The sequence below is a fragment of the Rana temporaria genome, chromosome 1 (genome assembly GCF_905171775.1).
Source record: "Rana temporaria chromosome 1, aRanTem1.1, whole genome shotgun sequence".
NCBI lineage: Eukaryota > Metazoa > Chordata > Amphibia > Anura > Ranidae > Rana > Rana temporaria.
Genome location: NC_053489.1, coordinates 668434812 through 668448126, shown reverse-complemented (window position 1 = coordinate 668448126; position 13315 = coordinate 668434812).

The following is a 13315-nucleotide window of genomic DNA, read 5'->3' as shown; positions in this document are numbered from 1 at the left end:
CCACTTGCTGCCAGAATCTGTGGGGACCCAGGACTTGTTTGCCCTTAGTCTTCCTCAGATTGCCCTGCTGCATGCCCAAAGCCGGTCTCGGAATGCTCTTTTTGCTGTGTGCCCAGAGCCCTCCTCTGTGTGCCCAGAGTCATTAGAATGCCCTGTTTGCTCTTTCTGCCACGTGCCCAGAGCCTGCCTGGGATTGCTCTGTTTTGTGCCCATAGCCTTCCTCAGGTAGCCCTGCCTGCTGTGTGCCCTCCTCAGATTGCTCTGTGTGCCCAAAGCCCTCCTCAGATTGCTCTCTTTGGCATACCCTGCCTGCTGTGTGCTCAGAGCCCTCCTTGGAATGTTGTTGTGCCTGCTGTGTGTCCTCCTCTGATTACCCTGCCTGCTGTGTGTCCCCAGAGCCCTCCTCGGCATTCCATGCCTGCTGTGTGCCCAGAGCCTTCCTCGGGTAGACCTGCCTGCTGTGTGCCCAGAGCCCTCCTCGGGTAGACCTGCTCGCTGTGCCCTCAGATTGCTTTGTGTGCCCAAAGCCCTCCTCGGAATGCCATGCCTGCTGTGTGCCCATAGCCCTCCTCGGAATGCTGTGCCTGCTGTGTGCCCTCCTCTGATTACCCTGCCTGCTGTGTGCGCAAAGCCCTCCTCAGATTGCCCTGCCTGCTGTGTGCCCATAGCCCTCCTCGGAATGCTGTGCCTGCTGTGTGCCCTCCTCTGATTACCCTGCCTGCTGTGTGCGCAAAGCCCTCCTCAGATTGCCCTGCCTGCTGTGTGCCCAGAGCCCTCCTCGGGTTGTCCTGCTTTCTCTGTCTTTTGTGTGCCAAGAGCTCTCCAAATTTTCTTAGAACATTTTTTTTTCTAAGGCAGAGGCCATACGTTATGCAAATTACTTTTCTTCAACCACAGGTTGCAGGAAAGAAAATTCCTTGTTACCCCCATTTACACAGTCGGCATTGATGGGGGAATTCCCTGTGTGCTTTTGTGTGTTTCTGGGTTTCAACGGTCCTCTTTAGTCATAATAATCCCACAGGTCCTTGATTGCTGGGTGTGCTGGCATGCAGTCCTATCCTGTGAATGCCCTGTCTGGGTCTTTAAACCCATGTCCCTCAACCCTTCTGCCTGCCTCCCACTCCTGGCAACCTCACCTTGACTGCTTCCAGGCAGTCTTTCCAAACTCCAAGATGGCCACTGGGGTAGTACTTGCCCAAATCAAAGATGTCCCCCCACGTGATCTCTATCCAAGTCACATGTTACGCATAATGGATCATTCCTTCCATTGTAGACACGCTCTTACAAAATTGGCACTAGAATGCATACCGGAACACTGTGCAGCTGCAGCCCACCCGAGAGGAGATGTAACACAACTTATTAGGCCATTCACAGATCAATTCCATTAAAAAATAGAAAACATGCTTACCTTGGAAATGCGGTGTCACAGTTCCATGGATCCACTCACTTCTGGGACAGGGATAGCTCTTCTGAGGAACAAAGCCCTGGCTGCACTGCTGTATGGGGCTAGTTGGCACCTGATTTCTGACCCCCAAAGTTCCACAGAAGGGGCTTCCTGTCTTATCAGAGCATTTGTCGCCCCAAAGTCAAGGACTGCGCTACAGGAGAGGCTGAACCTGTGCGAAAAAAACACCAAAGGGTGTCAGGTAAGGGTTTCTTCTCTTCACACGGGCTGGGGAGTTCTGTGCCAAAAAAGTGAAATGGGCGGTTGTGTGGGTGTTAACTTTTTATAGCTATGCGGCCCTGTTGGTGGAAGTAGGCGGGGCTACTATCACATATATGCTGCCATGGAGGCGCCAGGAAAACTATTCCTTTGTGTCTTCCTGTTTTCATGCTTATAACCTTCACCCATATTTATTTGAAAAAAAAATATTCTGAAAATCTGAACAGAAATATATCAACTTTTTATTCAATTCAAGAAAACATTGCACCAGAGAGGCCAACAATGCAGCACATGGCTCATGGAACCAAAAGAAAGTGATCCAATCCAAACCTTGCTTCTGGGTGGTCGGTTTTTTTTTTTTTTTGTGTGTTTGTGTTTTTATTTTATTTATTTAATAGAATACAATGATCATTCATCCTGTATACTCCAGCATAAGCAGACAAAAATATAAAGAAACAATATAGTTTAGCAATCCACATAAAGTCATGAATTTGTCACAATGATAGTGCAAATGAAGAAAAGCAAGAAATGGCACTTGTCCTTGTCCCCTTCTGTCCCCCCGACCTCACCATGACACCATTACAACACCAAGCAGAAGGGAAAACAATTGAGAATTCGATCTAATAGACCAGTGGTGGTGAACCTTGGCACCCCAGATGTTTTGGAACTACATTTCCCATGATGCTCATGCACACTTCAGTGTATTTAACCACTTAAGCCCCGGACCAATATGCTGGCTAAAGACCCAAGGGGTTTTTACAGTTCGGGACTGCGTCGCTTTAACAGACAATTGCGCGGTCGTGCGACGTGGCTCCCAAACAAAATTGGCGTCCTTTTTTCCCCACAAATAGAGCTTTCTTTTGGTGGTATTTGATCACCTCTGCGGTTTTTATTTTTTGCGCTATAAACAAAAATAGAGCGACAATTTTAAAAAAAATTCAATATTTTTTACTTTTTGCTATAATAAATATCCCCCAAAAACATATATATAAAAAAAAAAATGTTTCCCTCAGTTTAGGCCGATACGTATTCTTCTACCTATTTTTGGTAAAAAAAATCGCAATAATCGTTTATCGGTTGGTTTGCGCAAAATTTATAGCGTTTACAAAATAGGGGATAGTTTTTTTTTTTTTTTTTTTTTTTTTTTTTACTAGTAATGGCGGCGATCAGCGATTTTTTTTCGTGACTGCGACATTATGGCGGACACTTCGGACAATTTTGACACATTTTTGGGACCATTGTCATTTTCACAGCAAAAAATGCATTTAAATTGCATTCTTTATTGTGAAAATGACAGTTGCAGTTTGGGAGTTAACCACAGGGGGCGCTGTAACATTTAGGGATCACCTAGTGTGTGTTTACTAGTGTAGGGGGGTGTGGCTGTAGGACTGACACCATCGATCGAGTCTTCCCTATAAAAGGGATCACACGATCGATGCAACCGCCACAGTGAAGCACGGGGAAGCCGTGTTTACATATACGTCTCTCCCCGTTCTTCAGCTCCGGGGAGCGATCGCGACGGAGCGGCTAAAAACAAATAGCCGCGCCCTCATCCCGGATCGCTCCCCGAGCGGACCCGACCTCCGCATGTACCGGGGGGGGTCCCGATCGGACCCCCCACCCACGTCTAGCAGAGGACGTACAGGTACGTGATTGTGCCTGTCCGTGCCATTCTGCCGACGTAAATGTACATGAGGAGGTCGGGAACTGGTTAAGCATCATGGGAAATGTAGTTCCAAAACATCTGGGGTGCCAAGGTTCTCCATCATTGTAATAGACCATGATTTGGTTCTTTAGTTACTTTAAATTCATATTTTTGGCACGTTAAATAAACCTCTGCAAGGAACGAACCCAAACCTTACATACAGCTACAGATACTTTATTTGCTGATTTTAGTTATTTATTATTGACGACTTGTTGGTGGATCTCAAAAATGTAGGACGTGCATGACGAGCAAAAGATAATTTCCAAACTATAATCATTGGAAGAGTGGGGCAAAATTTCCGAAAGAAACATCTGGAGGCAGCGATATCTGCCTGGGGGGTAGAGTGATAGGCTGGACAAGGTGCTCAAACTTAATGGGCCGGATTCAGAAAGAATCGCGTATCTTTCTGCGGGTGTAGCGCATCTCATATGCGCTACGCCGCTGTAACTAAGTCAGGCGAGTACCGTATTCAGAAACAATTTGCGTCCTTAGTTACGGCGGCGTAGCGTATATGGGCCAGCGTAAGCCCGCGTAATTCAAAGTAGGTTGGCAGTGGGCGTGTTTTATTAAAATAAACCGTGACCCAATGCAAATGAGGGGCCAAACGAACGGCACATCACAGTCATGTCGCAAATACTCCCCAAGATACGTCGGCTCAATGCTTAGTCGACGTGAACGTAACTTACGCCCAGCCCCATTCACGTACGACTTGCGCAAACAACGTAAAATACGACGCTGTTCCGACGTCCATACCTTAACATGACTTACCCCTGCTTTATGAGGGGTAAAGTTACGCCGGACCGACGCCTTACGTAAACGGCGTAGCTAAATCCGACGGGCGCAAGTACGTTTCTGAATCGGCGTATCTACCTAATTTGCATATTCGACGCGGAAATATACGGAAGCGCCCCTAGCGGCCAGCGTAAATATGCACCCAAGATACGACGGCGTAAGAGACTTACGTCAGTCGTATCTTGGAGAAAAACAAACGTAAATGCCTTTCTGAATAGGCGTAAAGATGCGACTGCGCACATTTTAATCTGGAGATACGCCGCCGTAAATCATTTCTGAATCCGGCCCTCAAAGTCTAACTCCACGTTTAGGCCGGGATGACACGACTGTGGATCCGACTTGGCCCTGCGACTTCCGTCCAACTTCAATGAACCAGATCTAACTTTGATCCTGACAATACCAGGCCCTTTGAGTCTGGTATGAATCTTGAGGAGGAACCCCTTTCCAAAATAAAAAAGAAAACAAAAACGTTCCTTTAACCACTTGCCGACCAGCCGCCGCAGTTTTACTTTGGCAGCATGGCTCAGCTGGGCGAAACAACGGTATGTTCTGTCGCTTCGCCCTGCAGCCACTAGGGGCGCGCGCACCCGCTGCTGGCCCCCGGAGCAGATGCGAGTGCTCGGCGGACTGCGATGGCGGTTAAGCGGTATGGCTTGGTCACACCTGCCCCCAGCTGTAAAATGCAGGCAGTACAATATAAGTATAATATGGTTTGGCCCACCAGATGCACCCCACATGTCAGTATAGTTTGTTGCCCACTTTTTTTTTTCCTCTACCTGCAGTTAAAGCGGAGCGCCACCCAAAAGGAGAAGCTCCACTTGTCTCCCTCCCCTCCTCCCTCGCTGCCACATTTGGCACCTTTTCAGGGGTGGTTTTGACAGGTACCCGCTCCCACTTGCGAGGAAGTGAGCCTGAAGTTTGGCCCCCTCTCCCCCCCTGCAGCCACCCCATTTACAGAGCGCAGCACGATTCGCACATGCACAGTAAGAAAAAGTACCCAAAATTGCAGCGGCAGCACCCGCGAGCTGATTCAAGAATCCGCTTGGGTGAGGACATCGCTGGATCTCTGGACAGGTAAGTATCCTAATAGTAAAAGTCAGCAGCTACAGTATTTGCAGCTATTGACTTAAATGCATTCACACCTGAGCATATCGTTTTTCGGGTGTTTTTCTAAAGCTTATTTTGAAGGTTTTTAACAAGCTTTTTCAAAAGGGTTTTTGAAGTGTAGAACAAGCGTTTTCACAGCTTCAGGTGTTTTTGTTTAGCCAATTTAACCACTTCCGGACCGCCTCCTGCACATATACGTCGGCAGAATGGCACGGCTGGGCACATGTACGTACAGGTACGTCCTGTACTAGTACCCAGCCGTGGGTCGGGACCGCGGGTCCCGCGGACCCGATCGCCGCTGCAGTGCGGCGATCGGTCCTCGGAGCTGAAGAACGGGGAGAGCCGTGTGTAAACACGGCTTCCCCGTTCTTCACTGTGGCGGCTGCATCGATCGTGTGATCCCTTTTATAGGGAGACACGATCGATGTTTCACACCTACAGCCACACCCCCCTACAGTTGTAAACACACACTAGGTGAAACGAAACTCCTTCAGTGCCCCCTGTGTTTAACTCCCAAACTGCAACTGTCATTTTCACAATAAACAATGCAATTTAAATGCATTTTTTGCTGTGAAAATGACAATGGTCCCAAAAATGTGTCAAAATTGTCCGAAGTGTCTGCCATAATGTCGCAGTCACGAAAAAAATCGCTGATCGCCGCCATAAGTAGTAAAAAAAAAAAAATTATAAAAATGCAATAAAACTATCCCCTATTTTGTAAACGCTATAAATTTTGCTCAAACCAACCGATAAACGCTTATTGCGATTTTTTTTACCAAAAATATGTAGAAGAATACGTATCGGCCTAAACTGAGGAAAAAAAATGTTTTTTTATATATTTTTGGGGGATATTTATTATAGCAAAAAGTAAAAAATATTGCATTGTTTTCAAAATTGTCGTTCTATTTTTGTTTATAGCAAAAAAAATAAAAACCGCAGAGGTGATCAAATACCACCAAAAGAAAGCTCTATTTGTGGAAAAAAAAGGACGCCAACTTTGTTTGGGAGCCACGTCGCACGACCGCGCAATTGTCAGTTAAAGCGATGCAGTGCTGAATCACAAAAACTGGCCAGGTCCTTTAGCTGCCTAAAGGGCCTGGTCTTAAGGGGTTAAAAAAATTGAATTTTTCTCGCCATGAAAAACGGTCGTGTGTACGTGGCATAAGACTAAAACGAAATTTGCTGCCAAAATTAACACTGGCGGATACCTGCTATTTGAGCGTCTTTACGGGTGTTTTCAAGCATTTTTCTGCTCAAGTCAGGCGTTTCTATTGAAGTCTATGGGGCCAAAAACGCCTGTCATCTGCCCAAAAAGAAGCTCATGTACTTGTTTGAGCTTCAGGCGACAAAAACGCTGAGACGTAAACAGGTGCCATTGAATGGGATTTTGCTTGTTGGGCGTTTTTGGAACTTTTGTGATGAGCGTTTTATGGGCTGAAAACTCTCAGGTGTGAATGCAGCCTCAGTTTTTGGAGAGATGGGGGGGCTCTACTTTAAGCAATATTGCTTGGTAAACAACCTATTCCCAGACGTATGATCTATGCACCCTTGCTGGACAATATAACCAACATATTGACCACTCTTTCCCCCCCACTGCAGTATAGGCCATATGGCTTGGTCACACACCTGCCCCCAGACGTAAAATCTAGGCAACCCCTACTAGACAGTATAACCAGTTTGTCGCCCCCACGCTTTCCTCTACCTGCAGTTAGGCAATATTGCTCCGTAAACAACCTGTCCCCAGACGTATAATCTATGCACCTTTGCTGACCACTTCTTTCTCCACTGCAGCTAAACAATATGGCTTGATCACGCACTTGTCTCCAGCCATGTAATTCTGGCTCCCCTGCTAGACAGTATAACCATCCTGCCAACCACTGCTGCCCTCAAGCAATATGGCTTACTAACCAACCTTCCCCCCAGATGTATAATCTATGCGCCCCTGCTAGACAGTATAACCAGTGTGCTGACCACTCTTTTTCTCTACTGGAGTTGGGCAATATGGCTTGGTTATCATCCTCCCCTCACACTGGTGAGGTCATCACTCTGCACTCTCCTGTAAGCATCTTCATACTGTTGTCTGACATCACTGTGAAAACCAGTAGAGCCTTGATTGGCTGACAGCACAGGTCCACCCACTGTCAATGTGAGGGGATTAAAGAAGGCTTGTATAAGGACAGGGTAGGTGTGCTAGTTCTATTTAAAAACACAACAAAGCTAATGTCGGGGACAAAAAAAAAACACATGCAGTACATCTATTAGCATTGTCTTCCCCGCCGCTCTTTTTCCACCCTGGTGACATAACGTTGTCAGCCCCTCGTCATTCTTTTCCTGTGCTGGCGATGTAAAGTTGTCGGTCCCTGCAGCTCTTTTCTTGTCCTGGTGACTTAGGGTTGTTGGACCCGCAACTCCTTTCCTGACCTGGTGATGTAGGGTTGTCAGTCCCCTCAGCTCCTATCCTGTCCTGGCGACGTAAACTTGTCAGTCCCTGCAACTCTTTTCTTGACCTGGTGGCGTAGGGTTGTCAGTCCCTGCAACTCTTTTTCTGACCTGGTGGCGTAGGGTTGTCAGTCCCTGCAACTCTTTTCCTGACCTGGTGGCGTAGGGTTGTCAGTCCCTGCAACTCTTTTTCTGACCTGGTGGCGTAGGGTTGTCAGTCCCTGCAACTCTTTTCCTGACCTGGTGGCGTAGGGCTGTCAGTCCCCTCAGCTCCCATTCTGTCCTGGTGACGTAACGTTGTCAGTCCCTGGAACTCTTTTCCTGACCTGGTGGCGTAGGGTTGTCAGTTCCTGCAACTCTTTTTCTGACCTGGTGGCATAGGGTTGTCAGTCCTTGCAACTCTTTTCCTGACCTGGTGGCGTAGGGTTGTCAGTCCTTGCAACTCTTTTCCTGACCTGGTGGCATAGGGTTGTCAGTCCCCTCAGCTCCTATCCTGGCGACGTAAAGTTGTCAGTCCCTGCAACTCTTTTCTTGACCTGGTGGCGTAGGGTTGTCAGTCCCTGCAACTCTTTTTCTGACCTGGTGGCGTAGGGTTGTCAGTCCCTGCAACTCTTTTCCTGACCTGGTGGCGTAGGGTTGTCAGTCCCTGCAACTCTTTTCCTGACCTGGTGGCGTAGGGTTGTCAGTCCTTGCAACTCTTTTCCTGACCTGGTGGCATAGGGTTGTCAGTCCCCTCAGCTCCTATCCTGGCGACGTAAAGTTGTCAGTCCCTGCAACTCTTTTCCTGACCTGCTAGCGTAGGGTTGTCAGTCCCTGCAACTCTTTTCCTGACCTAGTGATGTAGGGTTGTCAGTCCCCTCAGCTCCTATCCTGTCCTGGCGACGTAAAGTTGTCAGTCCTTGCAACTCTTTTCCTGACCTGGTGGCGTAGGGTTGTCAGTCCCAGCAAATTTATTCCTGACCTGGTGGCGTAGGGTTGTCAGTCCTTGCAACTCTTTTCCTGTCCTGGTGGCATAGGGTTGTCAGTCCCCTCAGCTCCTATCCTGGCGACGTAAAGTTGTCAGTCCCTGCAACTCTTTTCCTGACCTGCTAGCGTAGGGTTGTCAGTACCTGCAACTCTTTTCCTGACCTAGTGATGTAGGGTTGTCAGTCCCCTCAGCTCCTATCCTGTCCTGGCGACGTAAAGTTGTCTGTCCTTGCAACTCTTTTCCTGACCTGGTGGCGTAGGGTTGTCAGTCCCAGCAAATTTATTCCTGACCTGGTGGCATAGGGTTGTCAGTCCCTGCAACTCTTTTCCTGACCTGGTGATGTAGGGTTGTCAGTCCCCTCAGCTCCTATCCTGTCCTGGCGACGTAAAGTTGTCAGTCCCTGCAACTCTTTTCCTGACCTGGTGGCGTAGGGTTGTTGGACCTGCAACTCTTTTCCTGTCCTGTGATGACACAGCGTATTCACCCCCACAGTCCTTTTCCTGTCCGGATGATGTATCGGTACTGCCCCCTCGGGTCTTTTGTAGCATTGTTGCCCCCCCCCCACAACTCTCTCCCTGCCCAGGTGATGTGGAGTTGTTGCCTCCTGAAGCTCTTTTCCTGTCTGGTCGACAGATGCATGTCAGATGACGCATGCAAGCATCAGCTGCAGTTCTGTTGCATCAGAAATGCGCATACTCCCACTGGCTGCTGAGGGTGTCGGATCTCTGGGAAATTATGGCTAAGTGACCAATTGATAAAATAATTTGTACTGATAGCTTTTTATAAGATTTTAAGTTAGTAGCACCCTCTACTATAGGTAGGTGCTAGTGGAGGATTGTTGTGAGGTAAAGCTGTCAGTGCAGGTAAATTTAGGCAGGCCTATGCTTCAGACTAGGCCTGCTTGTTTGATCTGGGGTCAGGGAGTGGTTAGTGTAGTAGTGGGTGTGCCCACCTGTGCTTTAGTACTTGGGCGCCTCCCCTTCTTCCAGGGAGAATGTTCTGGAAGAGGGGCAGGGCCTGGAGCCCTGACCAATCCCCACTTGGAATTGGCAGGGGGCAGGCCTTCCATGTAAGCTGAGGTAACAGCTCACTGGGGAGGAGTTGTCGGCCAGGTGACGTGGGGAATGGAGTCCTATAGAGCAGCAGGGGCCCCAACCCCATCTGGGGAGGGGTGCGAGGCCCAGCAGGGGAGCCCAGGAGAGCTGGGAGGGAGCCTCACCATTTCCTTTTCCCCAACCAAGTTACATCCCCCAATAAACAAAAACAAAGCAATGCAAATGGCTGTTCATTGTCTCTGAGGTGATAGATGAAAGTCTGGCAGCAGGGTGACATGGTGGATGTTAGTAACTAGTAGCAACCATCCGCTACAAGTATTTGGAGCATTGCAAGCATTATGGTCTGTTGGATGCATTAAAATAGATGTAAAGTAAGATGTTTTTTTTAACTTAATGCATTCTAGTCAGTTAGCCAATCAGGGGAGAGGGGGGGGGGGGGTGGGGCCGGGGCTTCGTGTCTGAATGGAAACACGGAGCTGTGACTTGGCTCGGGTGCCCCATAGCAAGCTGATTGCTGTGGGGGCACTGAACAGGAGGGAGGGGCCAGGAGCAGCGAAGAGGGACCTTAGAAGAGGAGGATTCTGGGCTGCTCTGTGCAAAATCAACTACATAGAGCAGGTAAGTATAACATGTTTGTTATTTTTTTTTTTTAAAGCGAGACTACAATCACTTTAAGGCTTTTATGACAAAGGGCTGGGTGCAGGATTGTGGTTGACTAACCGTATGCATGATTAATAATGCAACACATTCCCCGAAAACAATCCCCGATGACTTGTCCTCCAACCGGAGCATGCGTCAAACCTCAGGACACTGCAAGATTGTAATCAGACAATTATTCTACAGTGGAACCTTGAATTACGAGCATATTCCGTTCCAGGAGAATGCTTGTTATCCAAAGCACTCGCATATCAAAGCGAGTTTCCCCATAGAAGTCAATGGAAACAAAGATAATTTGTTCCACATTGACTTCTGCGGCATGCAATACCGCATGTGGTCAGAGGTGGGGGGGGGGAGGACGGAGAGACTCGGAAATACTTGGAGACAGCTCAGCTAAACTCGGGAAGTGAGTTTTTTCAAACGCCTCCGTACCTCTGGCCAAATGCGGTACTGCACACAGCAGAGGCTTGAATCCTACTCGTTTTGCGAGACAACACTCGCAAACCGAGTCAGGATTTTTTTTTTTAAAAGTTGCTCGTCGTTTAAAACGCTTGTTAACCTCGTTACTCGTAAACCAAGGTTCCACTGTTTATGCCAGTGGTCTCTAAACTGAGGTTGGATGTGGTCCTTTGCTTGCCTTTATCTAGCCACTATTCCACCAACTGACACCAATGATGGGACATCAGTCCTCCAAATGACACCATCGATGGCTCTATTTTTCCCCATTTATACCAACCATGGGGTCTCATTAAAGCCAATGGAGCATTGTTCATGCCCACTAATGCCGGGGCATTTTTTACTCCCACTGGCTACCCCCCAAAAGCCTGAAGGAAACTGTCCCTTTGCTTAGAAAGTATGGAGACCCCTGCTATATACCATCCTGTCAGCAATACCATTACCAAATCTAGTCTTGTTAGGTATCTGTTGTAAGTAAATGAAGTATTAAAGAGTCAAGAGAGAACATTTTCACACTGCTGTCTACTTTATTCTCATCACCACACGGAAGGCTTTGTCCAGTTTGATGACCACTTCTCAACCAACTACGAGCAGTCACCAATTTTATTGCATTGGGGTTAGAGAATATTTCATGATCAGGCATATGTGTTCAGTGGTCTAAATCCTCAGAATGAAGGCACAAGTGATGCTGATAGGCTTGAGCTGCCTGCCCACGTACATGCAGGAGCAGTGTAAACAATGCAAGTAGAGGCCACTACAGAGGAAGGAGTTGTATTTTGCCACCTAGGCCTAATTCACAAAAGCATCACACATGGACAGGAGGTATGTTCTAGAGGCAGCTGTCCACCAGGACTGTATGGGAACAAGGCAGATAGGTACTCTTGCAGACTCCTACCCCATGTAAAAAAAATAAATAAAAAAAAAATTATATAAAAAAAATAATAATAATAAAATAATTAAGCAGAAAAAAAAATACCCATCTTACTCCGGCTTCTCAATGAAGTCACACTACTTACTGCCTAATGGAAGCAGCTCTGGTGTAAGGTGAATATTTTTTTCACGCATTTATGTTTTTTTAATTTTTTTAACATGGGGGAGGGGTCTAAAACAGGGGTCTCCATACTATGGTCGAGGGCAAAAATCCTCCGTCATCACAACTTTGAAAATCTATTGGACACCACCTTATCACTGAGCACACAGGACTGGACAAAGAAGAAAAAAAAACTGTAGATGGGAACATGACTACTTCTTAAGACCCCATTGGCTTGCACACTCCATGACAACATAGATCATACTGACGTTGCTGGTGGCAACCTCTCAACTGATGTTCATATCTGAGCTCATGTTGAATACATACGTACATAAGTATGAAGGAAATCTGTTTTTATCAATTTCATTAATACGGTAAAAATTACAAATAACTTAAAGCGTTTTTTTTGGTATCAATGGCGTGGAGCAGGTTATGAATTTCTACCAACAGATCTTAGACAAACAAAAGATTTCTATCTTGAAGTAAAGCTGTTATTACCAATATTCCAGCACTGGGGTGCCTGAAATGTCAGGCCAATGTAAGATGTCAGTTTTAAAACTGCCTAATAGTGGAAAGGCCAGACCTCCCTTCCGACTTTGCATATGTTCCTTTTGGCTCATCGCCATTGCAAAGTTGGCATCCATTGGCATATGGTTTGGTAGATCGCCAACACTGAAGGGGTCAAGGTAAATACCATGTGAACACCTGAGCAGCACACGTACCGATATGGGCAAAATTATGTGGACACCCCTCCAAATGGTTCAGGTGTTTCTAGTGAAGGTTACTGTTAATACTACAGCATACATACATTTTAGACAGTTTGGCTCTTCCAATCTTGTGGCAAGAGTTTGGGGAAGGTCTTTTTTCCCCAGTTTGACTGGGTCCCTGTACACAAAGCCAGCTCCATAAAGACAAGGTTTAACTAGTTTGATGTGGAAGAACTCAAATGACCTGCACAGAGCCCTGATCTCAACCCTACTGAACACAGAGCCCTCACCTCAACCCTACCGAACACAGAGCCCTGACCTCAACCCTACCGAACACAGAGCCCTGACCTCAACCCTACTGAACACAGAGCCCTGATCTCAACGCTACTGGACATGAGCCCTCAACCCTACTGAACATAGAGCCTGGACCTCAACCCTACTTGACACAGAACTCTGACCTCAACCCTACTGAACACAGAGCCCTGACTTCAACCCTAAAAAGCGATGGTCTCAACCTTACTCAACACAGAGCCCTGACCTCAACTCTACCAAACACAGAGCCCTGACCTCAACCCTACCGAACACAGAGCCCCAAACTCAACCTTACCGAACATAGAGACCTGACCTCAACCCTACTGAACACAGAGCCCTGACCTCAACCCTATCGAACACAGAGCCCTGGCCTCAATCCTACCGGACACAAGCCCTCAACCCTACTGAACATAGAGCCTGGACCT